This window comes from Anoplophora glabripennis, unplaced genomic scaffold, assembly GCF_000390285.2.
Source record: "Anoplophora glabripennis isolate ALB-LARVAE unplaced genomic scaffold, Agla_2.0 scaffold31, whole genome shotgun sequence".
Classification (NCBI taxonomy): domain Eukaryota; kingdom Metazoa; phylum Arthropoda; class Insecta; order Coleoptera; family Cerambycidae; genus Anoplophora; species Anoplophora glabripennis.
This window is the reverse complement of record NW_019416897.1, coordinates 1,514,032-1,527,405: the sequence shown is the minus strand read 5'-3', so window position 1 is coordinate 1,527,405 and position 13,374 is coordinate 1,514,032. Positions and strand designations below refer to the sequence as shown.

Sequence of the window (13,374 nt, the reverse complement as noted above, 5' to 3'; positions counted from 1 at the left end):
TTCATAAAATCCCCGTTTAATGAATGAAACCGTCTCTCATTTTGTTATTTTCATTTAAAATTAGGTTGGTTGGCAGGGCCGCCGGCCAACGAACATCTGCGGCTATTTCTTCGCCGTCGCGGTCGTCGGGATGCCATTCCCGACGTTTTTTGGGACATTCTGGAATCGAGGGACGCGATATTTATGACCGGTCTGCAGTGCTTTGCGGGTTTCCTAATTTAGAATAGGGAATATCAACGGAAGACGGTTTGCACTGGACGTCGTTGAAAAATGTAAGAATTTCCAGGAAATTAAAAGATTTCCTAGATTACAACCTACTGTGTATTTGCTATATTTAGCATCTTACCTACAGTTAGTTTTTGTTTATAAAAAATAATTGTAAAAAAATAAAAGTTGTATAAATTTTATTGAAATGTCAGAATTGTATGTATAGATCAAACAAATGAGATCACAAATGATTTATTTTTTTTTAGTCGGTCGATAGCCGCACGGTTTAAGGCGTCAGTACTTAAATCGATGTGTGCTATCTGCCCGGGTTTCGAATCCCGCGGCCGGTAGACCGTAGATTAGCTATGCTTGTACGGAGGATTAGCACCCTCTGTGCAGGTATGGTAGGGTGGAAGAATGTTGGCTTGGGCACATATTATGTGGCTTGGGTCAATGTGAGAGATTGACACCGGTTGGCATTTGACCATCCCCCTAATTAATGAGGTTTTCCAGGTTTCCCTCATTCCTGCACTGAATGGTGGTTAGAGCCTAGCAACATAAGCCGTTCCTGGGCGCAAATGCGGCCTACTTAATAATAATATGCCGCCTCCTTTCCCGCACAAGTATCCGACTTCTGGGCTAATTCTCGTAGTTAGAATGAGGAGTAGAGATATTATTATTATATTATTATTGGGCATCCTGATATCGAAATTTAAACCTATCTTGATTTTTACATACCTAATACCACATATTAATATGTGCTAATACCTAACAGTGTGTAAAAAATGTAAAGTAAGATTTAACAAACAATTAATTTAGTTTTTAATTGAATATTTTTTAATAATGTCCTAAGTCAAACTTATTCGAGTTTAACAATGTAATCATTAGTAAAAAAGTACATTACTTAAAAGTAATTAAAAAACAATTTTTCAAAATGTGAAGTGAATTTCGACAAGATTAAAACCAAAAAAGTTTTATGTATTTTCTAGAACATATATACTATAATTGTACATGTAATTATTTGGTATATAGTTATTTACACCATAAAGGAGGTAACTATTATTTACCAACAAAACTAAATAAAATGTATCTATTCTTACAGATTCTTTGTGAAAAGCTTGTACCCAGTAATTGTAATTGTATGTATAAGAGATTATACATTTGTGTATATAGGTATAGGTGTATAATATTATATTTTGATATATTTTTAATATTTGATAGATGTTACGTAAAATTAGATTTATTTATAAAATTTTCAAAAAAAATTCTATTTCTTAAGACGAAAATAAAAATGTTCAATTTATTATTTTGTTAATTAAAACACTGAATTAACTAAATTTACATGAACTTCCTCATGGATTAACTTAATTTCAAAGGAAAGTTCTATTTGCTACATTCTTAAAATATTAAAGAGGAAACTAAAATTGAGTAATAATCTTCTATGTGACACAGGCAATTTCGAAAAGGATGCTATTTCTTCTTATGTGGAATAACATAAAAAATTATTACTAATTTCTTATCCATTTAAATAAAAATAATAATAATATATCATTAAAAAAAAATGATGAGATGAAATACTTTTGTTCGTGTATTCACGGAAAAAGGATCATTTTCAACTCTTGTGCAGAATATACTATTATCTCATCAAAATAAACAGAAGTATACTATTTGTGTAATTCAAGCTTTAACTATAACAATTCATTATAGCAAACGAATTAAAAAAAATAATTTTACTTAAAACAGAAAACAAAGGATTACTCTATATATTTTTTAATTTTTGGATTTGAAATGGCTACTTACGATCAACGATTCCAAAAGTTCAATCCGAACCCAATTCAGAAATCGAAGGCGTACCTCAATGAATTTTCACGTTCGTGCGAATTTATTTTCGGAAACACCGCGCACATGCCAGCGCCCATCTTACCGGAGTGAACTTAGCACACTGAAGAAAAAAATGAGCGCCCATCCTCAGCCCGTGCAGTTCTAAACATACATTTCTCCGAGATTCTTCGTTAAATTAGTTGTAGGCGCAACTTTACGACCACTCTTATTCACATCTGCCGGCGACTAATGACTTCATTAGATTTCGGTAAACACTGCTCCTGGTCGCCTTTCAGGCTCACTCGAACAGGACCGGCTAGACGGTGATTTACGGGGGTGTTTCGAGAAGTGTCAGCATATTAACAATATTTCTAGAAATGTATGTTGTAAGTACGAGGGTTATCCAGAATTTAGTACCGTTTGCGCAAAAAATATTAAAGAATTGTGAGTTGTCGATGTTAATTGTTTGATGTCACACCTTGACTACGTGTGCATCGAGTTGCATTAAGTTTTTAGTAGCAGTATTTCTAAAAATTTCTCTTTCTATTTTTTTTTTTGTTTTCATATGTATATCTCTTTCTAATATCTAATAGTAATCTGCCGTATTTTCATCCCATCTACCTTGATACTATTCAGTGTTACTATCAAGGTAGTCTACCACTATGAAAATATGATGGCAGATCACTATTGGGTGTTAAAAAGAGATATACGCATGAAAGGAAAAAAAAAGGAATCCTCTACATAGACTTCAGAAGAATAAATGGAGCGATGTAAAAAGAAAAAAGAATTAATTACCTCGAGCCACTCACAAGTGTCTTCAGAAATTTCAGGTATACCATAAATGTAGATAGACTCCTTTACAGGTAGGTACCTATCCAAAACAAAAGCCACTAAATGTAATATTGTAGCAGATGTTGGGGTTTCAGAGAATAGGGAATTGTTAATATCCATCAAGAACTGCGTGGCTATAAGACTGATTTTCTTTTTGTATAACCAGGATAACCAGGTGGATCACACTGTGTGCAGTAACGAATTACTGTGTACGCATGCGCTCGATAAGTACTGAACTATCACATGTCTGTCATTTGTCAAGTTCATTGAATGCCTAAAAATTTCGAAATCTTCGCTCGACTCGGAAGCCAGAAAATCATCATCTACATCACTCATACTAAGGTTATAATCGCAAAATAGAGAGGTTATAAGTGTAATAACTCATAACTCTATAATTTTGTGTATTCAATACGCATGCTCCAGAAAGTTCCAAAAGTTCCTTCTAGTTCCTGCTCAGGACCAAGTACCGATTTCACCGGTTCTGAATCAGTTCGGAACTAGTTCGATCATTGTTGGAACGCTGTAAGTACTAATACCTGAATCAACTCTATATCTAATTTCGTTCTGCGCAATCTCCGTGCGGGGTCTGAACCAATTCTCTTGCCTGTTGGAACGAAGCTTATATAAATAGCCTATTAAATAAGAGTCTGTCTGCGAATTCAAAATCAACAGTTTCAAGGGTTGTGAAAAGTTTCGGGAAACGAGAAGTGTTAAAAATCCAGCGCACGTAAATCAGCTGCAGATGAAGATAAGTCACTGGATGTTCTTCTCAATTTACAAGAAGAACCAAAAACTTCAATGCCTCAAGTAGCCTTGTATCACACATGCGAAAGATCAGTAAGGAGGATATTATCCAAAAATAAATTTCATCCTTATAAAGTACATTTAGTACAAGAATTAAATGAAGATGACCCTGTTAGAAGGATGCAATTTTGTGAGGAAATGATGAACAACATTGAGAATAATGGAAACATTCTGCAATCGACATTCTGCTTAAACGGTTTTGTAAATCGACATAACTGTCGTTATTGGAGTGATCAAACTCCACATTGGATAGAAGAAAATCACATTCAATATCCTCAGAAATTAAATGTGTGGATGGGCATAATTGGAGGACACATTATCGGTCCATTCTTTGAACTCGTTATTTACAACTCTTGTGCAAGCAAATTGTTCCATCATTGATTTGTTTATTTCCAAACCAAGCAAATCTTGAGCTACTCTTAAATGACAACAAAATGGAGTTCCGAATCATTGTGGAGTTGACGCACGTCGATACCTAAATAATGTATTTCCACATAGATGGATAGGGCGAAGAGAATATATTGAATGGTCACCGCGATCGCCAGATTTAAGTCCGTAGACTATTTCCTTTGAGGTCATTTAAAATCTGTTGTCTACAAGACCAAACCTCAGTTGTTGGAAGAGTTGGAAGATTTAATTAGGATGGCCTTTTAAGAAGTATCACAGCATGCCATTCAAAATTCCTTAAGAGCCTTCGTTGATCGATTAGGATATTGTCAGGTAGCCGAAGGTCACCTGTTTGCACATTTATTATGAATCTTCTTTTAATATTCAAGTGCTCCATATTTTGCAATAACAAATTCCATTCAATTTAACGGTGTCGAATTTTTGGCATTCCAAATATTAAAATTGCTGTTCCCCTTTGATATATCCTCGTATTTTGTTTTTCTTTTAAGTTGGTTTTTGATGTTTTATTAAGCTGCATCGGTGCCAGTACTTTTTTAAAACATCACCGCTGATACTTTGGCGCGATAGATGAAAATAGTTCCTGCCTTTGAGCGTGGGCGTTGCAGGGTTCACGAACACCAATCGAAATAATATAAAATTCTTGGATTGGAACATAATTGACCAAGATAAATGCGTACAGGAAACATATAACTAGGAATTGTGTCATAAAATTGGGCGGTTTCCAATACTTTCTTCTATTTTGTCACGGGATCGGTGTTGCGCTGTGTTCAACAACGGTTCAATCCTAGTTCCTCCATAAATCAACTCCAATAAGTGATATCGTCGGCGAGTTTTTCTGACTGCTTTCATCGCTGAGGCTATTTAAATGTCCCGGTATATATAAATATATATTTTATATTCTTCCCGATGTCAGGAATAGTTAAAAATATGTTGGGATGGGATTATGTAGGAATTATCTAAAAAAGAAATCGTTTTACTTCTGTTGCATAGAAAGCCTCATGTTAAAAATGCATTCTGTGTATAGCGGAATTGATATAAGTTGAAACAAAGCAAACAAGTTAACGGAAATCATTTTTCACTAAAAGTATGAAGTTGCAAGGTTTTTCTAGTAAGATACGGTATAAAACAACTTTATTCGCAATTCCAATAATTTTCTTTGAAAAGACAATAGAATTTGGGAAAACTCAGACGTTTGAAAATTTTCATATTCATCACAGTTTGCAAAATTGAAATTATAAAATATATTTTGTCATGGTGGGATCAATATTGAGTCATCTCAGTGTTTCATCATGGACATTCAGGATATAACAGCGACATGATTCCTGATCAAAGTAAGCGAAAGACAAGAAGACACTTTTTTCTAAAATGGTTCCTAAGAGTTCTACAATTCTGCAAAGACTTGGCGTAAAACGGTTTTTAGTCAACTCAAAAATGAACTACTGAATTTGAAATTAAGAGGAGTCTGTGGGTTTAAACTATCAAAGAAGTTATTTGACGTCACAGAAAATCATCATTAACAAATTTGAACAGGCCATATTCATTACAAATATTTGGACATCTTAAACATTTTTCATGGAATCTTTGGCGAGTAAGTCCAAAAATTAGCGCCATTCGCCATATTAGTAGCTTGTCAGCGACGAATTATTGATTAAAAAACAATAATTTTGCATCAATTTCTCCACAGTTACAGAGTGGTAATTGTGGAAAGTTAAATCTATTGTCTGGATATATTTTTATATTGATTTTCATCTATACTTCATTGTTAACTTTTAATCGTGGATCGTTCTTAAAAAAAAGTTCACGCTCCATTCAATTAAAAAAAAACGTTCCAAAGGAAAAACTTTAATTTTAATTCTCTTAATCCTCACTCATTCAGTTTTGTTCCAGTTTTACAAGGTAGCAATGAATGATCTGCACTATATCACTCTCTTCGGTAGTTCTTGAGTAAACAAAAGAAAAACTACTTTCACGTCTAGTTTTTGAACCGTTTTGGAAAAAGCTTTATTGTGTTCTTTTATAAGAAAAAATCGGACCTGCACTACAGAAAAAAATGAGGGAAACTTCACTCAGCTAGCACCCAATAATGTATTAATTTCTATTCGCACTAGATTGAGTGAAAGTTTCACTTTTCTAATATGAGTACAGTAGCAGTTTTATGAGTAAAATTATTAAGGCAAAATTAACAAATTTTACTCAAATTTGAGCAAGAACAATTCATATTTCTCTAGTTTTCTCTAATATTATTCCGACTGAACTATTATTGAGTCTCTTTTTACCTGGACTTGGTTATAGTCAAACTAATTAGACGACATAATTATATTTATCATCTCATTTCGTAGTTAAAAAACTTAATTTTCAACATTTAGTGAAATTATTTGCTAGTGACTTTATACAAATGCAATGAAACTATTATTTGAGAAAAATTTTACACATATTTAAAAGTGTTATTGTAGAAGTTATATTTTTACAAAATTTCTTGAAATAGGTACTTAAAAGGAAAGGGAATCAGACTCAAAATACTGGATTTTCGTTATTATTTTCACTGCATTTAACAGAGATAAAAACAGTGTCGCAAACTGATAAAAAAGCTTCTGAATAAGGGATTTCGAAAACCTTATTCCGATTTAGGTTAAAATGAACTAAATATGAGCTAAACTGAAGTTAACATTGGTAAGTTGTGGTCTGGATATTATGTTTTTGGGTGTTCATAATACATCATTCGCTTATAAGTATATAGTTCGTTTATCTTTTTAATTATTAATTATCTACAGAATTGCTGTGAAATTAATCGGTTTTGGTTCAGATATTGTCATAAATGGACAACACTGTCAAAACGCTCAATATTCAGTGAAAATATATTAAATAATTTAACTCTCTGAATGAATTTCAGTATTGTGGAGATGTAGTCGTTACATCGTACACATCCTTAGAAGATGAGAGAAGATGAGAAGAAATTTCATTTGGAATTCAGTCTCAGTCTTTTCACAGTAAACAAATACGCGTTTTCTTTCAAACAATTAATTTTGCATTATTTATCAAGCTGGCTTTGTTTGAGCATTTGATCCTTGATACTTATTCCTTATCGTTATGTTAAAATTATAGGAGCATGAAGCATACTTAATTTTAAAATTAAAAAACCCATAGTAGGAGGTCAAGCAATTAATCGTATTTAAATTCGTAAACCAATTAAAACTAATCTTATTTCATAAATGTTTTATTAATTATATTTTCAAAATACCCTTTTCCTTGCTGAAAACAAGCTTGTGCTCTTATGCTGATAAATTAAATGACCATCCTTATTTCACGCTTATTTTCTCTAAATTATTGAGTAATCTGCTGAATACGCTTCAATAATTATTCATCTCTAGCGTTCGAAACTTGAGCGTATCCTAAACCTTTCGTATACCCCAGAAATAAAAATCTAGAGGCCTAAAATTTTAGGAAAAATTCGACGTCGGAAAAAAACGTTTTCTTTCCTAGATAAATTGGAAAAAAGTGTACAAATCGTAATAATTCAGGATACAAAGGTTTCTGTTCTCTGTATTTGTCAATATAAATGATATATTATCATACAGAGTGGCCAAAATTTTTCTCGGTAGTTTCTGGACTATAAAAAATATGTATTTTTTTATATGTTTTCTCCGAAAATGGATAATAACGAAGATATGAGGATGTAGGTGTCAGAGTTTTGCGATATCAGAAAAGTCTTTTGAGATATGCTATTCATAATTTAAATTTAGGACATTTATTTAAATAGTACTATTCGAGTTCTATGTATTGCGTATATCGCGTAAGGGGTAGTTTTAAATGGCCTGTTTCCGAATGGAATTAATAAATATTCATTAAACAGAATACACAAAAGTTTTAGAGGAAATGAAATGTTGATGTGAATTATTTTTTTCTAGATTTTTGGTAACGAAGAACATTTTTGACTCCGTCTGATATCATTTTAGAAAAAAGTTTGAATTTATTTGAATAAATATTTAGGTATAAATATCTGTATAAAAAAGTAAAAAAAAAAACAAGAACCGTGGTTGAGTTGCTTAATAGAAAAAAAAATAATTTAAGCAATTCTAGAGACAAATTTAAATTTTTTTCAAGCAATAACACATTCAAAAATAGAAATTGTTCGAAATATGTTTCGAAGTATTAATGCTACAAATTCTACAAATGTAAATTTGAATTTGTTTTTAATTTGATTAATAGTGTAAATAGGTATGCCATGATCTAAGTTTATGTTTGAAAATTGAAAAATCAAAAGACTTTTAAGATATCGTAAAAATATAATACCTACCTACAATCCTATGATAAAGATATATTTTTCCTTATTATCCATTTTCGAAAAGAAACATGTAAGAGAGCAGCCTTATTTTTTGATGTTCTATAAATAGTGAAAATATTGGGGCACAATGAAAGACCAACTGTACATGATCAGAATAAACACCATTTATTTTGCAATTTAATATGAAATACTTTTTTGTTCGAGAGCCCAGTTGTCGCTAACGCAGCGTGTGGATAATTTATTTACATAAAAAAAACGTTATTTTCATCTGTTGGTGCAATTTATTCATATATTCACACATTAATTCAGTATAACAATTAACTGAAATAATTCGTAAACAGAAAATGGGTTTTTAATAGATTTTGAACGGTACCATCTAAGTTTATAATTTTTTCGAAAAAAATGCATAGATTTTTACACTCTTGCTGCACACTATTGACTAAAGTGAAGAAATTATATTTTTATTAAAATATGAGGTCTGTTAAGAAAATAACCGAACTATTTGAATTACCGATAATAGAGATATGCAGTTGGCAGCATTGCGCTGTGCATAATCTCCTCTATAACCACATATTCTTGGATTGTTGATATCTCATTTTCGTGATATTGTTATTTGAGAGTAATGTGTTTAAGTGTAAGTGACGATTTTCGAAATGTGCGATTTTCTGGAACAACGATGCACTGATAAATGTTTCGTGAACCGGGGAAAACTTTCACGGAAACGTCTCAACTTTTGAAACAAGCTTACGGAGATTATGTTCTGGGTCGTACGTAATATTGCGAATGGTTTTCACAATTTAAAAGTGGTCGTCAGTCAATCGAACTTCACTTCGACTTCAGTTAATGATTCCCATGTTCAGAAAGTCAAAGATCTGGTTAGCCATGAAATTTTGACTAAAATTTGTTCCTCGTTTGATGACCGAACAACAGAAAGAAATTCGTGTAGACGTTAGTCGGCAACTCATTGAACAATTCATTGATGATGAATCATTAATTCAAAGGATTATAACGGAAGATGCAAGCTGGATTTACAGCTACGACATTGAGACAAAAGTTCAGTCATCACAATGCAATTTGAATTCTTGCCTGAAGTTTGAGAATTTCAAGTGAAATCATTCTGTATATAGAAAACATCTTAAATTATTATAAGTATAACAAATAACAATAGTTTTAATTTAGCGTTGTTGCTTGAATTGTTTCTAATTTCTTTCTCGACGACTTTAATATTAATTTTAAATACACTTATATTTAAGTAGTAGATATAATAATATAATGTTTCTAGAAAAAAAATACGTACTAGTTAAAATCACTTTTAATGGTACCTTCCAGATAGGTAAGGTGTGTCTAAGTATTATTTGGCGTTTCGATATTTTCGTACCAAAATTGTTTTCATTACCTGCTGCAATACGGTGTATTTTCGTCTATTTTAGTTATGGAATACGGCCAAACTAATCCTCCGTGATCAGGTGCGAAGGTTTTTAGAAAAACCCCACAAACGACCATGTTCCGCGCAACTTTGTACGCGGCCTTTATAAATAGTCCCCTTATTCCCTCACGAAAGTACAAACGGTTCGACTTACGCCAAACTCGTAAAAAATCCGAATCGCTCCTAGTGTGTGCAAGAATGCGCTCCGTGGCACCGAACAATCCCATCGAGGCGCTGAATTTTTATGACATGGTCGTCGTCCAGAGTCAGAAATAGTTCCCCGCTGTTATGCTTTATAGATCGATTTGTTGTTGCTGCTGGTGCTGCTGTTCGGATTAGAAACAAAACAAATTTAAAAACCGTAATAATTCTATTTCTAGCGTCGGCAGACGGTGGTGGAGTTGGAGTTCTTGGAACGGAATCCGACACCACCATCCTTTCCTTTGCGGACGGTCGGGTGAGGCCAGTTAGGTTTCGCGGCGTTCGCCAAACACCGTTTCTCCACAACGAGCGTATCCCCACGTTATGATTTTTCAGACATGTGAGATCAGTAAGACAATAGTATTTTACATATTTATTCTTCCTTTTGTACATGTTGTATTGGTTATAATTCAATACGTATAGTCTTTCCGAAGTCAGTTGAACATGTATAAAAACGCCTAGCAATAAAATTTAATGAGTTTCATAGACGTCCCTAAAAAAGTTTTCTACTAAAGGTAAAAAATTATAATAATTTGTATATAATGTGTAGAACATTTCTGTTATATGTTCATTTGGCCAACAGCATATTTTAATTATTTATGTTCTCAAACAATTTTATTATATTGTTGGTAAATTTCGTTTTGTTCCATTTCAAAAGGTCTCCAAAATGCCATGTTGTAATAATATTAGTAAACCAAATATCCCTCTAATTTCTCCCTTTCACGATTGTAATATGAATGATTATTAGAAGGTGCCTATAATAAATTAAAATTATCTGAATCACAACAAATTCCGCATTGCTGCACTGCACTGCTAGGCAATTTGTCAACCACTTGTCAACAGCTGAGATTTATTGCCCAGTCGCCCAGTTCGGCTGTCTGTGTACGCAGTTTGAATACGCGCACATTCTTCAACTGGGCGTATACATTTCTATCACCTCCATATTTAGTTCGACCAGACTGATATGGGTATGACAAAATAAATATGGGAACAAGTTTTTCAAATATTTCGATGCCGAGTTGCTGCGTCAGCGACTGAACCTGGTACATACTGCCAACCTCTTGGTTCTTCAATTGAGATCGGAAAGACTATAGCCACCTAGATATTTCTAATGTATCTAATATTATATCACAGGTAATTTTAAATTAGTTCCGAATAGGGAAATCGTAGTGTTCATGTGTCCCATTTTTATTCACCTCCTACTGCAGTTAGTGCTAGCATTGAGAAATGTTTTGCTTATACTTCCTAAATATGTCTAGAGATCTCTTTCCATGTCGCCAAAACTACGTGAAACGTAAGTATTTTTATAATGTGTAATGATAAATTAAAATTATCTGAATCACAACAAATTCCGCATTGCTGCACTGCACTGCTAGGCAATTTGTCAACCACTTGTCAACAGCTGAGATTTATTGCCCAGTCGCCCAGTTCGGCTGTCTGTGTACGCAGTTTGAATACGCGCACATTGTTCAACCGGGCGTATACATTTCTAACACCTCCACATTTAGTTCGACCAGACTGATATGGGTATATGGAAATATATAAATATGTCACCTGGTATTGTTAGATATGTTAACTAGTACATCGGGAAGCGACACATGCGAAATATTAATCCGACATACAAAAAGACTTTCCTAATTAGTAACTATCCAATTAAATAAGGGTCAACTATTACTTTCATCATTGTTACTTACAACATTCTTGTTCAGATTGGTCGATCTGTTCTTCGAGGATTGAATTTTCAAAAAGTAATTTACCAGATAGTCTGCCACAGAAGCTTGCAAACCAAGGCAAGGAGCCTCTACGGCGAGGAATCTTACTTCAACTCAAGAAAACTGAAGAAATAGAGAACAAGGAAAGGAAAGCAGTTGTACCAATTGGCATTCTTATGTCGGTGTTGAGACGTGTTGATCATAACACCATTTTTGAAGGTAAAACATCACATCCAAACCTACGCAACTCAAAGAATGTCCTACACTGAACCAGCACCTTGTCTCTTTAAAAATCCTCGAGGGGCACCAGCAAGCACCTAGAGAAAAATGAGAATAATCTTTTGAATGTATAGTTTCAGTTTACTAGCAAAACTTTACACATAAGAAAGAAAGCCACAAAGCGGAAGAGGAAAGTTGAAACACTGCACTTCTCGAAAAATATTCCACATAGATGCATCTGTAAAAGACTTGGGTCATCTAGCCTCTGTGGTGACGTTAAACACGATTATCAACTGCTCTAAGAAGTCGCAGAAAAAGTAGGGGTTGAGGCAACAACATATTGTGAACTGCCATAATTTAGAAACAGAACCTGTCTAGAATTAAAATTCAAATCATCAAGAAAAATGAAGAAATGCCATACTCCTGACTAATCAAAGGAAATGCAACGATCACCTTGAACACACAAGAGTACATATCCAAAGTGGAGAACATACTGAAGGACTCAGCATACAATAGAGCTAAGAACAATCTAATCAAGAAAGTTGAGAAAAATTTGGCGCCTGCTATTCGATTATCTAACATTCCTAAGGAACTACAAGAGCATCCCAACTTTATTGCCTTCCTAAAGTCCACAAGCCGAATGTACCTTTTCCAGTAATGACTGCATTTGAGTTAGCTACTCTCCAGAACGAAAGATACCAAATTAGAGATCTAGCAAGGAAAACAAAACACTATATCAAAAACGCTAGAAATTTTATTGACAAATGAAATCCAACCGGATCCAGATAATGCCAATTAAAGTAACTTGAAGAGCTTCTTCAAAACCTCATTGTAGAAGATAAGAATGAGAAGTTGGTAGACTTGACAAAAGTAAAGATGCACCTTCATCTTTAGGAATTAGTTTTATAAACAAACTAAAGGAGCAGCTGCTGGTTCACCCTTGTTCCCAGCTTTGGCAAATATGTACATAGAAGCCATCTAGAAGAAAGCCTTAGAGACATCAACTCTAAAGCCAAACTATTCGTTCAGATATACGTTTATTATCTGGTCCTATGTATACCAATATAGAAACATTCCTAAATTACGTCAATGGATTACAGCCGGACATTAACTTCAGAATGGAGATGAAAGAATATGATACCCTGTCGCTTTTGGATGTCTATGTCAAGAGAAAACCCACGCGGACGGATATCTGAACGCTGAGTCTCGTCATCATCATCACCATCTATCCCAGAAACAACGCATATTAGTACATTGAGCACTTGCCATGTGCGAGCTGGATTACTTAGATGAGGAACCACATCACTAACTAAATGTAAAGTTGTTCCTCGAACTTCTTCGAAGACTTCTTTCATTTTCGAATATGGATTTGAAATTATTTATTACTAATTGTTTGGTTTCACCAACTTCACACAAAAATGGAATCAATAAACACATAAAAAAACTTTTCCAAAGTTTCACAT

General features: G+C 33.6%; 1 protein-coding gene across 2 annotated transcripts in view; it reads right to left on the bottom strand.

Annotated features, from left to right (window-relative positions):
• Positions 1–13,374, bottom strand: part of LOC108905746 (phosphoinositide 3-kinase adapter protein 1) — a 140,464-nt gene that overhangs the window by 110,265 nt on the left and 16,825 nt on the right. Inside the window, exon 1 of one of the 2 annotated variants that reach the window (XM_018708752.1) lies at positions 2,008–2,119. The exons of the other annotated variant lie outside the window; for it this stretch is intronic. The gene's annotated coding sequence lies outside the window, so the exon portion shown is untranslated. Of the gene's footprint in view, positions 1–2,007; positions 2,120–13,374 lie in introns of those variants that run through there. 2 annotated transcript variants of the gene reach the window in all.